The 12,784-nt window shown below is 31.0% G+C and overlaps 1 protein-coding gene across 2 annotated transcripts in view; it reads left to right on the forward strand.

The window, feature by feature from the left end:
• The window catches only part of mol (dual oxidase maturation factor 1 mol), a 62,028-nt gene that overhangs the window by 26,798 nt on the left and 22,446 nt on the right, over nucleotides 1-12,784 (forward strand). The window contains exon 1 of one of the 2 annotated variants that reach the window (XM_068777193.1): nucleotides 6,263-6,449. The exons of the other annotated variant lie outside the window; for it this stretch is intronic. The gene's annotated coding sequence lies outside the window, so the exon portion shown is untranslated. Of the gene's footprint in view, nucleotides 1-6,262; nucleotides 6,450-12,784 lie in introns of those variants that run through there. 2 annotated transcript variants of the gene reach the window in all.

The following is a 12,784-nucleotide window of genomic DNA, read 5'->3' on the forward strand; positions in this document are numbered from 1 at the left end:
GGCGTTAAGAGTGAAAGAGAATATTATGAAAGTGAGAGAAAATGGGAAAGATAAAAGACTATATTGGGTGAAAGCGCACGCGGGGATGGAGGGTAATGAGAGGACGGATCAGTTGGCCAAGGACGCGGCCCTAAAGAGCAAACATAAACCTGAATATGAGAGATGGCTTGTTTCATTCGTCAAGCGACAACTGAGACCGAAGTTGCTCGACGAATGAAATAAGAGGTATATGGAGGGTACTACGGCTTCAGTGACAAGGATATTTTTCCCGAACGCCACGCAGGCCTACCGCGTGCTCCGCAGTGTCGAGATGGATGCGATCTTGGCCCAGCTCTTCACGGGTCACGGGGGGTTCTCTGAGTACCTTCACAGGTTCAAGCTCAAGGAAGACCCCTCGTGAACAGGGCGTGGGCCAGACTATGGTCCACCTTGTGGCCCACTGTCCGGCGTTCCAAAAACTGCGCGCAGATTCCGAATGCCGGATGGGCAAAAAGATAGAGGAAGGGTATATCTCGGCCATCATGCAAGAAGAAGGGGAGAGAGAATCCTTCCTCAGCTACTGCAGGAAGGTGGCCTATAAATGCCATAAGTAAAAATGAAACACAATATTAGATTCAAAAAGTATTAGAATATGTACAGTATATAGTACTTGAATATGAATAAAAAAGAAAAGCAAACACTAAAATAAAGAAGGAAAATAAATAAAGTAGTACCAAAAACAGTGCAATAAACAATATAGTATAATATGATAATTATAAAGAAAATATGCGTTAAATGTATGAACAATAAATGTAATGTTGCAAAAAAAATGTAAAATGTGATATAAATAAAATTGTAAGGAAACCTAGAATGTAGTGGTAGAGGATGGATGTATGGCTAATGGAATGAAAGAGAAAGACTGGGAAAATTGTAGAACGAAAGAAACAGTACGATAGATATTAAGATACATGAAAGAGGAAAAAGATAATAATAAAAAATTATATGAATAAATTATTAGAAATAAAAAGTACCTGTCCCATACAAGATAGAGGAACGAGAGGTCCCCAACAGCGGAGACCATTAAAAAAATATATCGACACCCATTCCGAAGACAACACAAAATTTAAAATTATATTCATCGCTGAATGGTAACGACCACTTATTGTATTAAATTAAAATTTTCGAATCTTACATCGAGCAAATTCACTCAGTACGACGACGTAGTCAAGGAAATTGCTAATTATTAATTTAATAAGGAAAAGTAATGCCAATTAATTAGAGAATTTATGTATTTATTTAATTGTTATTGTACATCGACACAGGCATGAAACAGGCAAAAGACGAATTACTGTGGGTGCTCATATCTCAACGGCTATATCTTCCAGACGACCATTAGATGGTCTTGGTTAATAAAGAGAAATAGGACAGGCGGTACAACAGATTATATATAAAACAAATCACACAGAATATATATTATAGAGTATACTGATAATACATATACTCATAAATTACTACATACTAATATAATAGATAAACTACACAAACGTAGATATGTATTTATAAAACCTGTGTACTCGTAGCACAGAAGTATTAGTAGGACGTAAGTAGCTTAAAGCTATACTCGTTTAATAGATTTAATAAAAAAAATATTTAAAACTTCCAATGATGTATTATTACTTACTATTAGAAAATATCTTTTACCCGAGAAGGTTATTTTAAAATGTGCGACGTTAAGTAACAATATGTCATTTATTAAAGTCACATTTTAATATTAGTGTCATCTGCATGTTATTAGCCAGGCGGAAGTAATTTAGGTATTTAAATAGGCAAGTGGTTGTGGTGAGCTTTGAGATTTATAAAAACAATTAAATTTGAATTCTAAAGAAGCATTTACATGTGGTTATTTTTATACATGAATTGCAAGTAATATTTTTCCATTCCATTTTTTATTAGAGTTTACCCATGAATTTAATTTAATTACTTCATAACATAATTATACGCGAAACACACCAAGTCACAGTTTAAATAAAAAACAATGTGAAGAAACGCTAAATCACAAGTTAAACAGGAATGAGTCTAAAAACATGTCAAGTAAATAGGAACAATAACGTATCGTACCTATGTAACGAACTAGTTTACACTATGTAAGCGACAGATACATGAAAATGTCATTTTAGCACGATATTACTAATTAATGACGTAAAAACTATATTTTCCAGTGTTAACTCTGTCTAACAAATACAGTATAATAATTGCTAAATAGATTTTCAATAAAAACAACACTAATTATTGGTGCTAGTCGCTTAAGTCGGTACAAATAGGACATGATTATTATCTCAGAATACCTACGCGTAAAACAAGAATATCTACGCGATCGTTTCCACGACTGGTCAATTATTCGACGATCTTAGAACGGCCTTCTAAATAAAAGGAAGTGACTGCAGATTAATGTTATACGCTCAGCTCTGACTGAATGCAATAACTTTAAATAGAGAGGTCATCGAGATACGTCGTACTTCCGTCGTATTATTTTTATTTTCATGTTAAACAAATAAGATTTCATTATGATTTCGAAAGTACTAAACAATATATGATTTTTCAGATGGTATAAAAGATTAATTTTGATCATTTTAGCCTTAAGAAGTCCACTGCGGAACACGGGCCTCCCCGATACATTTTTTATAAAACCAAATGGAAGTGACGTACATCCAGCGTGTTCCGACGATCTTAACAAGATCTTATGTCCATCTCGCGGATGGACGTCCTTAGCTGCGCTTGCGGTTCCCTGGTCTCCACTTCAGAACCTTAAGGCCACTACCAATACAACTTGCTAATCCATAGGACTATGTCAATTATCTAATTAAAATTATAAAAAGCTTTTTAATATTTCTAAAACTTTTAAATTAACATAAATTTAAACTTTTGTATCTCATAGACCTATGAGAAACCAATCACTTCCCCGGGCAATTTAATTAAAGGAAGTAGCAATGTATTTATCCTTAGCTCGCTTATAGTAGAAAGGTCGTCGAGATAAATTCTGTAATGTCCGACTTGTTCATGTCATACATATCAACGCAATTAGCAACGGAGCTTTAACATTAATAATTTTATGAAAATACTTATTAGTTAACCTTGATGTTACAAATATTATTTAGCTTTTATTCTATTTTACAATATGTCATATAAGGGTCCAGCTTCTTTATTTAACATTAGAGAGCTTTTAACCATTACGAAAATCAGAAACAGTGCTCTTTCTATGGGTACTTTGTCAAGGCGAGTTTTTTTTCCCGCAACAAAATAAACAGAAAAGTTTTTTTACACGTAAATTTAATAAAAACATATAAAGTTATATTTAAACATCACACGAAAGATATATTGAAATAATTAAAACTTATAAGTATGTAAAGGCGAAGCTTAAAATAAAATTTAGTTTGAAGGAAGCACACAACGCATAGAACTTAGCACGTATGCTATATCTTTGTTCATAAAAGGTGAAATGAATTGAGATTTTTAGTTGTTTATTTAGCGTCGGAAATGATTATTTTTTTTTCACTTAAACAAAAAAACAATGATTAAGTTCTAACAAACCGTGTAAAAATTATCAAATACGTCCGATTTTTATTTTCATTTTATGAATTAAATACACTAGATGACAACCAAATTAATACTGTTAATAGAAAACCTGTTGTGTAGAAGACTATAACGTAACATACTGACCTTGACTTTCACACATTCTCCATTTTTTTCCATGACAAAAACCTTTTTAGAGGAATAGTATCCTTTCGGAAGAAAACATTGAATGCAATTTATTTATATATTAATTTTTGAATTCTGTACGATTTTATTTCCTGCTCTATTTATATACTAGAATTAATAAAGAATGTTTTGTTAGTTCTGGCTTTATTAGATGTTCCACCGCATTACTATAACTTAAGATTAACTGTAAAATAAAATGTGGGTTGGGTGTATGATATTTGAATTATTTTTTGCTCCTAGCTATTTTTCTTTCATTGGTACAATATTAATAATAAAAGTTGAGGACACATTTTAATTTCCCATTGTTCGCTATTTCGTCGAGTCCTGGGTGTCACATTGGATTATACAACAATACCATGTGAATTTTGTTAATTTATTTAAGACACAATTTTAAAATCATCTTTTAAAAATGTTTTATAGCATTTTTGCATTCAATTTCGAAAACTTTTTGTGTGCGGAAAGCCAAAACGCTTAATCGATTAAGTTTTTTAAATCATTGTCAGTGTACTAATTTTTAAAAGCATAGAAACAATTCAATCAATCAGCCAAGCCCCTTATGGTTTTTTTAAAAAGAATCCTTGTGATGCAAAAAGTAATCAAGGAAAATCCCATTTGGCATCACATCATCTCTACGCCCAAATTTATCACTCAGGTTTTTGTAGGCATTTCATATATCCGCTTGTTTTTGCAATAGAATCCATTGGCGTTTTTTTAAAGTTAAGAATACAGTAAAAAAATAAATATTTAATCGCTTATTAACTATCCCAGATTTCTTTCAAGTTAATAAATATATTAAAAAATCGTAAAAATTGCGGAAAAAGATTATGGTGATTAATCCCATTATCATCAGCTCTATATTTCAGATAGGGCTGATTGGAAACAGCATGCAAGGTCGACTGCCCTTAGTGTACATGCTATGCGCAATCGCTTTTATACTTTAAATATATACGTATTAGGCCATTTCGTTGGCTTATAGTAGGAAATCTCAAAATAAAATTTATATTTTCATGGTCATCTCGTCACCTTGCGGGCATACGGCCTACGTAAGTAATAACATATTAAAATGAAATTCTTATGTTTTTACTACCTACAACGAGAAGGATTTACTCGACTTCGTTAATCATGTGTAAGTCATAGAGTTTCATCACAGTGAAACGACTGATGCGCATGCGTCATCCATACGTGTTTCGTGTACTACCGCACGCGCACCTCACGCGGCAATGGCAACACTGTATGTTTTAAAAACATCGTTTCGTACATCCACTCGCATAACATTAATATTGAAGTTTTACATTGATATTACTTCAATCATCGTTTTTCACTTGAACATTTTATTTCTTGACTTATTAACAACACGAATACATGACATTGATTCAAAACAACTGTAAAAAGTACAAACATTCATGATTATATTTATGTAAGCTGTTTAATAAACTAATGCCACCATTTAAAATGTAATGAATAATTAAAACATACACTCTATTATTAATTAAAGATAAATTATATATAGATAGATACACAGTAATGACTAAAGCTTGTACTCATATTTTTGTTTGCGTAAATGCGTTAATAGAAATAACAGGTTAGTTGGAATTTTCTATTTTATTTTTTATTTTAATGCGTTACAGTTTTTAATAGTAGAAAGCGAAATAAAATACCCTAGTTTATATATTTTATTTTCTTTAAAATTTATAACATTAAATTAAATAATTTAGAATTAACGTTAAACTATTGAAATGAATAATGCAGTACAAGTGTATATTTGTGAGTGTACACACTCACATATATACATATATATACATATAGATGTATATATATATATATATATGTATATATGTGTGTGTGAGTGTGTGTGTGTGTAAAAGTATATATTATGAGTGTAACGGCCCGCTGTTTCGGAAATAAAAAGAAACGTAAACAAGAACAAACGTTTTCAAAATTGAGATTACTTCATATTAAAAAATTAATTACTGGTTACTTTGTCCTGACAGACGTTACTGCCCTGTTGCAATCCACTAGACAAGAAATTAAAATAATTCATAGTGGTACTTGATACGGGATGATTGAAAACTGGTGTAAAAGTTCAAAAACTTTTTGCTTATATATGATTTATTATAATGAGCTATGTATTTACGATTTTAAAGTTTTTTCGTCTATAACCAATTACCCTGTACACGTATTGCCGATAGAGATAGTCTTCATTTATTTTCAGAGTATATTCGAAATATGCATAGGTACACCATTAAAATAATCATTACTATGGTATTTTCTCTTTATCGTGGAACTTTTTCTATGGAAATTAAAGTAAATGATATAATAAGTTATATTCTACTAGTCAAAAAGTTTTGGTTAAAACCACTTGAATAAGCGGTGACGGAGACGAGGCGAACAAGCGGAGCTAGTCGTGAACGACAAAGGCAACGGCAGATAAGCCTCGGTACGTGAGTCGCCGCGGCCGACGAAACCTTGAGTACAGCCGCGCTCCTTCCCTCGATATAATAATAAAGCGCTCAGTCCGGGCCGAGCCTTTAACGACACAGCACGACCGATTGCGACAACCCTTCGTCCCGAATCATCAGTCGAACAATGATTCCCGAATGAGCGAACCAAGATATTCCCAGTGCCGACGCGAAATGCAGTGACACAAACAAATTACTATAGTGTGTGTGATGTACTGTGCCATATTAAGAGTTAATTACTACTAAAATTAAAAGGTAGGTTAATAAAAATTCTTTACTAATATTAAAAGAATATAATAATTTCTTGTTGCATACCAATAAACAAGTTTGATAGAATAGTAAACACATTTACATTTTTGCTTAAAGGTATACAAGGTATAATTTAAAACTACTCGCAGTGGTAAATGCATAATGTCTGCATATTAAGCCTAAATTTTATATTACATCATGCTTTACTTGACCTGACGTACACTAGAAAAGTACTTAATATTAATGGATAAAGTAAATATATTTAAAAAATAGACATTTTTAATAAATTTTATTTTTTTAGGTATCATAAGCTCGATACAGAAAATTGTAGTAAATTGGAGATTATTTATTTATTACATAAGATTCTTATTTAAAATATAAATCAATTGGACATTATTAATTACACACAGTGTAAATTATATAAATAAGAGAATGTAAACTAAAAATGCAAACAATATTTACGAAAGTGTACAGATTTCAAAATTACCGTCACCGTTACATGCTTTATTTGTTATTATATATACAATAGAAATTTAAAGTTAATTATTGGTTAATAATAAAAATTCTCAACGTTCCTCGTTTCTATTACGACACGCTTGTCATATTTATTGATGCGCTGTTTCCTCACATCGTAGAAACATGGTCCAACTGCCGGGTACAACGTTCGCCGCCGGAAATCAAATATTTTCAATGTCAATCGATTTAGAATAGAACCTTCGATCACAAATAAACTTAGTTGAGACGGTTTTTATTAAATAACAAAAATACATAAAATTTTGTCACCATATTATTAGTTTTTTACGAGTTTAAACATTCGTGATTTAAAATATTTTATAATAATGATGTCCATGTGTAACATTTAATGATCTCAATACAAAATGAATGTATTACAATTGGCTACAGAACGGTCAGTTATATTACCATGTTCTTACTAAATTGACAACACATTATTAAAATTAGCTAAGCGTTATAATTTCATAATACGTACGTGTTCTTTTACTACCTTACAATATAATAGTAAAGGTTTCTAATTGATTGCATCATTTACTAGACGTTAATATTTATTTATACAATATTATAGGGAATTTTGTTAACGATCTAAACTAAAATCAATTTAAAAGTATATAGCAATAGCACGAATATTATCAATGTTCTTGTATAATTTTTTATTTAAATAGGTCTTGCATTTGTTACAATTTGTAATATCAACAATACATTAGTTTAGTTTATTTTCATTATTAATTAATTAAAATTAAATATATAATTTTTTTCGTAATTCCGTTAATTTAATGGGTAATAATGTATACGACACTACAGTATCGGCCGGACAGAATTAATACCAGAAAACGGTAAATTTATCTCAATTGTGATATACAATGGATATCCTTGTTCATATCCAGCCAACGACTTAGCGAGTTTCAAACTGATTTCTATACGAGGAACTTCAAAATGTTAAGGAGAACGTAAAACCAATAATAAGTTGATTATACGAAAGCAATTGAAAATGTTAATATTAAAGGTAGAAGTATTCGGCAGTCAAGAGATAATGATGAAGTTTTGAAAAATGGTATAAAAATTTTAATTGGCTTTTCGAACTTTTCGAAAAAATGGCCATATGTAATCATATCTATACGTTGTTAACACCCTCAAAACTGTTCTTATAAAAATCCGTTTAAATAATAATTATATTAATTCTACGACTATATGGCGAACATTGTACATAAGACTAATACGAATGATATAACTAAAATTGTAGATTTACATTTACTCATATATTCTGATAAATTATTATTCATTTGAATTGAAAAGCTCTGTAAATTTAAAGGATTAAAATAAGCCTAACATTAATATAGAAAATTATTTCCAACTTGTTTGTAACAGTACAAACTATTGCAATGCAGCGAGATACATTAATAATATTTATAATTCGAATTCAAATATAATAATTCAAAAACCAAGCATCGGTATAGAACTGAGACTTGCGGATGTAGGTCGCGGAATCGGTTCCTGGGATGCAATCTGATATAATTCACACTTAGTACATTAGTTATAAAGGATTTCCACTGCTCATAGAGAAGGTTCCAGAGAACCACATTGCGATCGCCTACCAGCCTGCCAATCGAGGCGATTATGGTATATCCTCCATAAATACATTAGGGAAGGCCTGAGCCTTACCGTGAGCGTTCATGGACTGAAACGACTATTTAAAAAGAATCTTGAATTATTATGTACAGATTTAAAACTTTCGATAAAACAAGATATCTTTTAAATTTATTACAAGCTTACTCGCAAGAAAATTAGAATATTTAAGCATTCGATACGTACCACTTTGAAATGGCATCATAGTGGTCCCGAGTTCAACATATTAAATTAAAAAAACAGAGACGATATCACTAAAATATTCACATTTTTTTTAGTTTCATCACATTGCGAGGCGTTAAAACATCCCATCCAGAACAAAATTGAGCAATTCATCTTTTAATTTCAGGAAAGATGATACATTTCATTAGTAATTTCGACGGCTCATTTTAAATTAAAAACACATAAGTAATGTTTGCACACTATTTTTATAAGTGGGTAACATAGCAACACCTTATTTTTGTGTGTTACAATGATATAACCTAGACGGCATTTAATTTCTTATAACATCTCCATTTCTAAAAATAAATGTTTAAATTTCAGATCGTCATTTATTTTAAGACGACTTTAACCTCAATTCACCTTATAATGCGGTTAAAATTTTATTATTTGAATCTCTTTCATAATATCACAATTGTTTTAATAAATTATCAAATGGTCAAAGCTCGATTTCTATACCACCTTTAACTTTTATACTATATTTACTATGTACCATGTTCTGTATGCCGTATATCTATTATATTAATAACAATACTATTTTATTGATCAAACACGTACTCCCCACACACTCAAGATACACGCTCCGTACACATTTTCATAATACCTATCACTTGTTTAGTTTTTTAAAATAATTATGTCTATTGTCCTAATTTAAAAAAAGTATTAATACAGTAGTGTTAATGTTAATATTCCATTATATATGAATTATAGTACGCTGAGGATCCTGTTGTCCTTCCTCTGGAAACTTCTTTGTGAGCTGTAGCAATCCTATATAATTAATGCAAAAAGTGTGAATTGCATAAGATATGGTCTCCCAGGAATCGAGCCCACGACATACAATCGCAAGTCATTGTGCAATAAGAACCATATTACCACAATGCAATCGCCAAACTGCCTGTCAAACGTGGCGATTATGGTGTATCCCCATAGACATCTTTATAGAGGCCCATAGGGCTAAATCGACAATATATGAAATGTCAGTAATAAAGGACCACCAAATAAATTTCTTAATTCTACTTTCCATGCTCGTACTATTACCTTTATTCCGATATTGTATTACCTAGTTTTTTTTTTAATATTCAATAAATTTCAAACAAATATACTATGGCGAAGTGGCTTTGATTTGAGATGAGCGTAATGGAAAATAAAATGTCAGAAAAATAATAATTAAAGAAATAGACACTGAATAATTACTTTTAGAATACGTCCTCAATTACAAATTCACTATTTGTAGACACTGAACTTTAATGTTAAGCCAAAACAATATTTCGTATCGATTAGTCACCTTATTTACATTTAGATGCATCGCAAAGTTTACATATTACGTATTTATGAATACATACAAAACTCCAACGACTTTTTTTAATTTGAATTCAAATTTACATTATGTCGTATACGATGCATCTCATTAAAACTCTAATATAGGTTGTATCCGATTAACGAAAAAAAGAAAAACGTATCATGAGCTATTTGCATCATATTATATATTTGTACCAAAGACCTGTACGAAAATGTTATCAATCCTATTTTCGTAGTTAACCAAATGCTCTTTTTATTCAATATTAGACAAATGTAATTACACACGTGGTGTATTATGTAGCATGTACTCCTGACGAAAAATATAATAAATTGTTTATTAAACGGTTGTTTCATTTAATTTAAGATTAGAACTTTTCCAAGAAAATTTTTTTTACGTTCGATAATTAAATTTAAACACAAAACTAATGACATCAACATCATCGATGCAAAGTTTTCAATAAACCTTTTTTGGCGACGTTCGTAGTAGGTACCTCTGTTTAAAACACCAGATTCGTTACACTTCATCAGTCTGTCCTATGTAATAATATTTCAAGTATTAACAAACTGTGTTTCATTTCTCAACCGAACTCTTTAACGAACTATGATCTAATTATGCAATGTTAATTCACAAAACACAATAACAATGCTGGAGTAGTTCCTCTTGTCATTACTTAACCATAACAAGTGGATCATAGTTAGCAATAAAACTATTGTAATTAACGTTGTCAGGTAGCCACGCCATATTTTGTAATAAATAAACCGATAGTTATACATTAGCTAGTGTTAAAACTAAAACTAACAGCTAGATAGTCTAACACGCTTTTTAATCTTTAATTTAAAATAACATGCACATGTGTATCGGTCGGTTAATCAACAGACTTTAAATTACGTGTTTGTTTAACGACTAATAACATGTAACGATGCATATATTTTTAACTCGTGTTAGCACTATAATAACTTGTCCCTTTTTACTTATTCTCAATATAATCACTAACATTCTTTTCCACCTATCGATTCTGATAGCATAAATGTAAGTAGAATATGCTATCTAATTTAATTAAAACTCTTTTAAGACTTTTAAATAATAAATATTGCAGTTATTTTATTTTTATAACTTTCTATACATTTTTAAATTATATTTGGGTGCTTCTCGAGCTACTGTTGCATTTTATCCCACCATAGACGGACCTTCTTATAACAATTTCCAATGTTTAATTACCGTAATCGTCATCCGGTGCCATAAATACACACAGCTAAGATTTTTTTTATATTTACATTGAGTTTTTCAAAATTTATTAAGAATATGATTTATTCTGCATTATTTCGAAGTTAGTTTCTCTGCACCTAAATTAATATGGGCAATTGCAAGGTTCAATCGGCAGAGACTGCACTCGCCAAACTACCTGCCAAGCTTGGCTATTATAGTGTATTCCTCATAGATATATTTTGAAGACGGCTTATGCTCTGCAATGACCGTGTATAAGCTGAAACCTTAAATAGCAGATTGCCGAACTATGGTCTCCCATGTCAAAGAATTGCTCGTGTGAAGTGGTTATAAGCGGGGTACATCGCTCAAGCAATCGACGACCTTTGGGATCGAAAAGTTCTATGTGGCGCCTACAGCCTGGTAAACGCGGCATAACTAGGCACTAGGTAAACCGACGACATAATTAAGGTAGCGGTAAGCCGCTAGTTACAGACAGCGCAAGACCGGTCATAATGGTGAGCTTTGTGAGAAGCCTATACCTTGTACTGGGCTATGGGCTAAAACGATGATGATGATAACAGATTGAAGTAAAGTATCAACAGAAATCTATATTTCACTGCACTTAGCGCTCCAAATGGAAACAACTGTACAATAAGTAATTTTGCTTTCAACATTCCTCTACCAAATGGCTTCTAATTCGATCAAGTTGCCTACGCTATTTAGTAATTGAATAAATATTAGGAGTTTTATTTTACATTTTTAAATGTCACCATGATCAAGTTCAAGTTGATCTCCATATCTTTTGAACTTTCTATATGCGCATAATATTTACATCACGATTTCGCCGTATAGGCATAGACATACACACATGTAAAAAAACGCTTGCTAAAATTTTCTATGTTAAATATTATAAAACATTCATACTTAATACATAAATTAAGTTAAAACGTTTCTTTGACAATTCGTATATCGTGAAATTGTTCTTACAAAGAAATATTTTTTTACGCGAACATGGCAGAATATGCGACAGAATTTAATAGTTAAGAATATTAAAATGAATGTGACAATATTTGATTTACAGATTCAATAAATCAATAATTTTTTATTGGATAATAGAGGGATTTTTTATTCACATAATCATACTATTATTCACTTAGAATCCAATCTAAGAATAAAAGAGATACTAGAATCAGATTGAGCTCTCTTATGATGGCGTCCTTCGGTTTAAATGTAAGACAGTTTCTCAACTCTCCCGGATCTGAGAAAAGCCCGCAATAAACTGAGAGGGTTTTTTGTGGTTGCTTTTACAATATCGTATATAATATATAATATATAATTAGAAGGAGAGCAATGTATTTCCAAACTTCATTATCATTTAAAAGTCCTTTACGTTGTATTTTACATGCTTATGTTTCATAAAATTCGAAGAGTTTATTTAAATTTATTACGTGGTAATTCTGTATACAAAGAGAAATTA

The sequence above is a fragment of the Battus philenor genome, unplaced genomic scaffold (genome assembly GCF_028537555.1).
Source record: "Battus philenor isolate CCGP_79_NKW_IND1 unplaced genomic scaffold, ilBatPhil1.0.hap1 SCAF_13, whole genome shotgun sequence".
In the NCBI taxonomy this organism is placed as follows: domain Eukaryota; kingdom Metazoa; phylum Arthropoda; class Insecta; order Lepidoptera; family Papilionidae; genus Battus; species Battus philenor.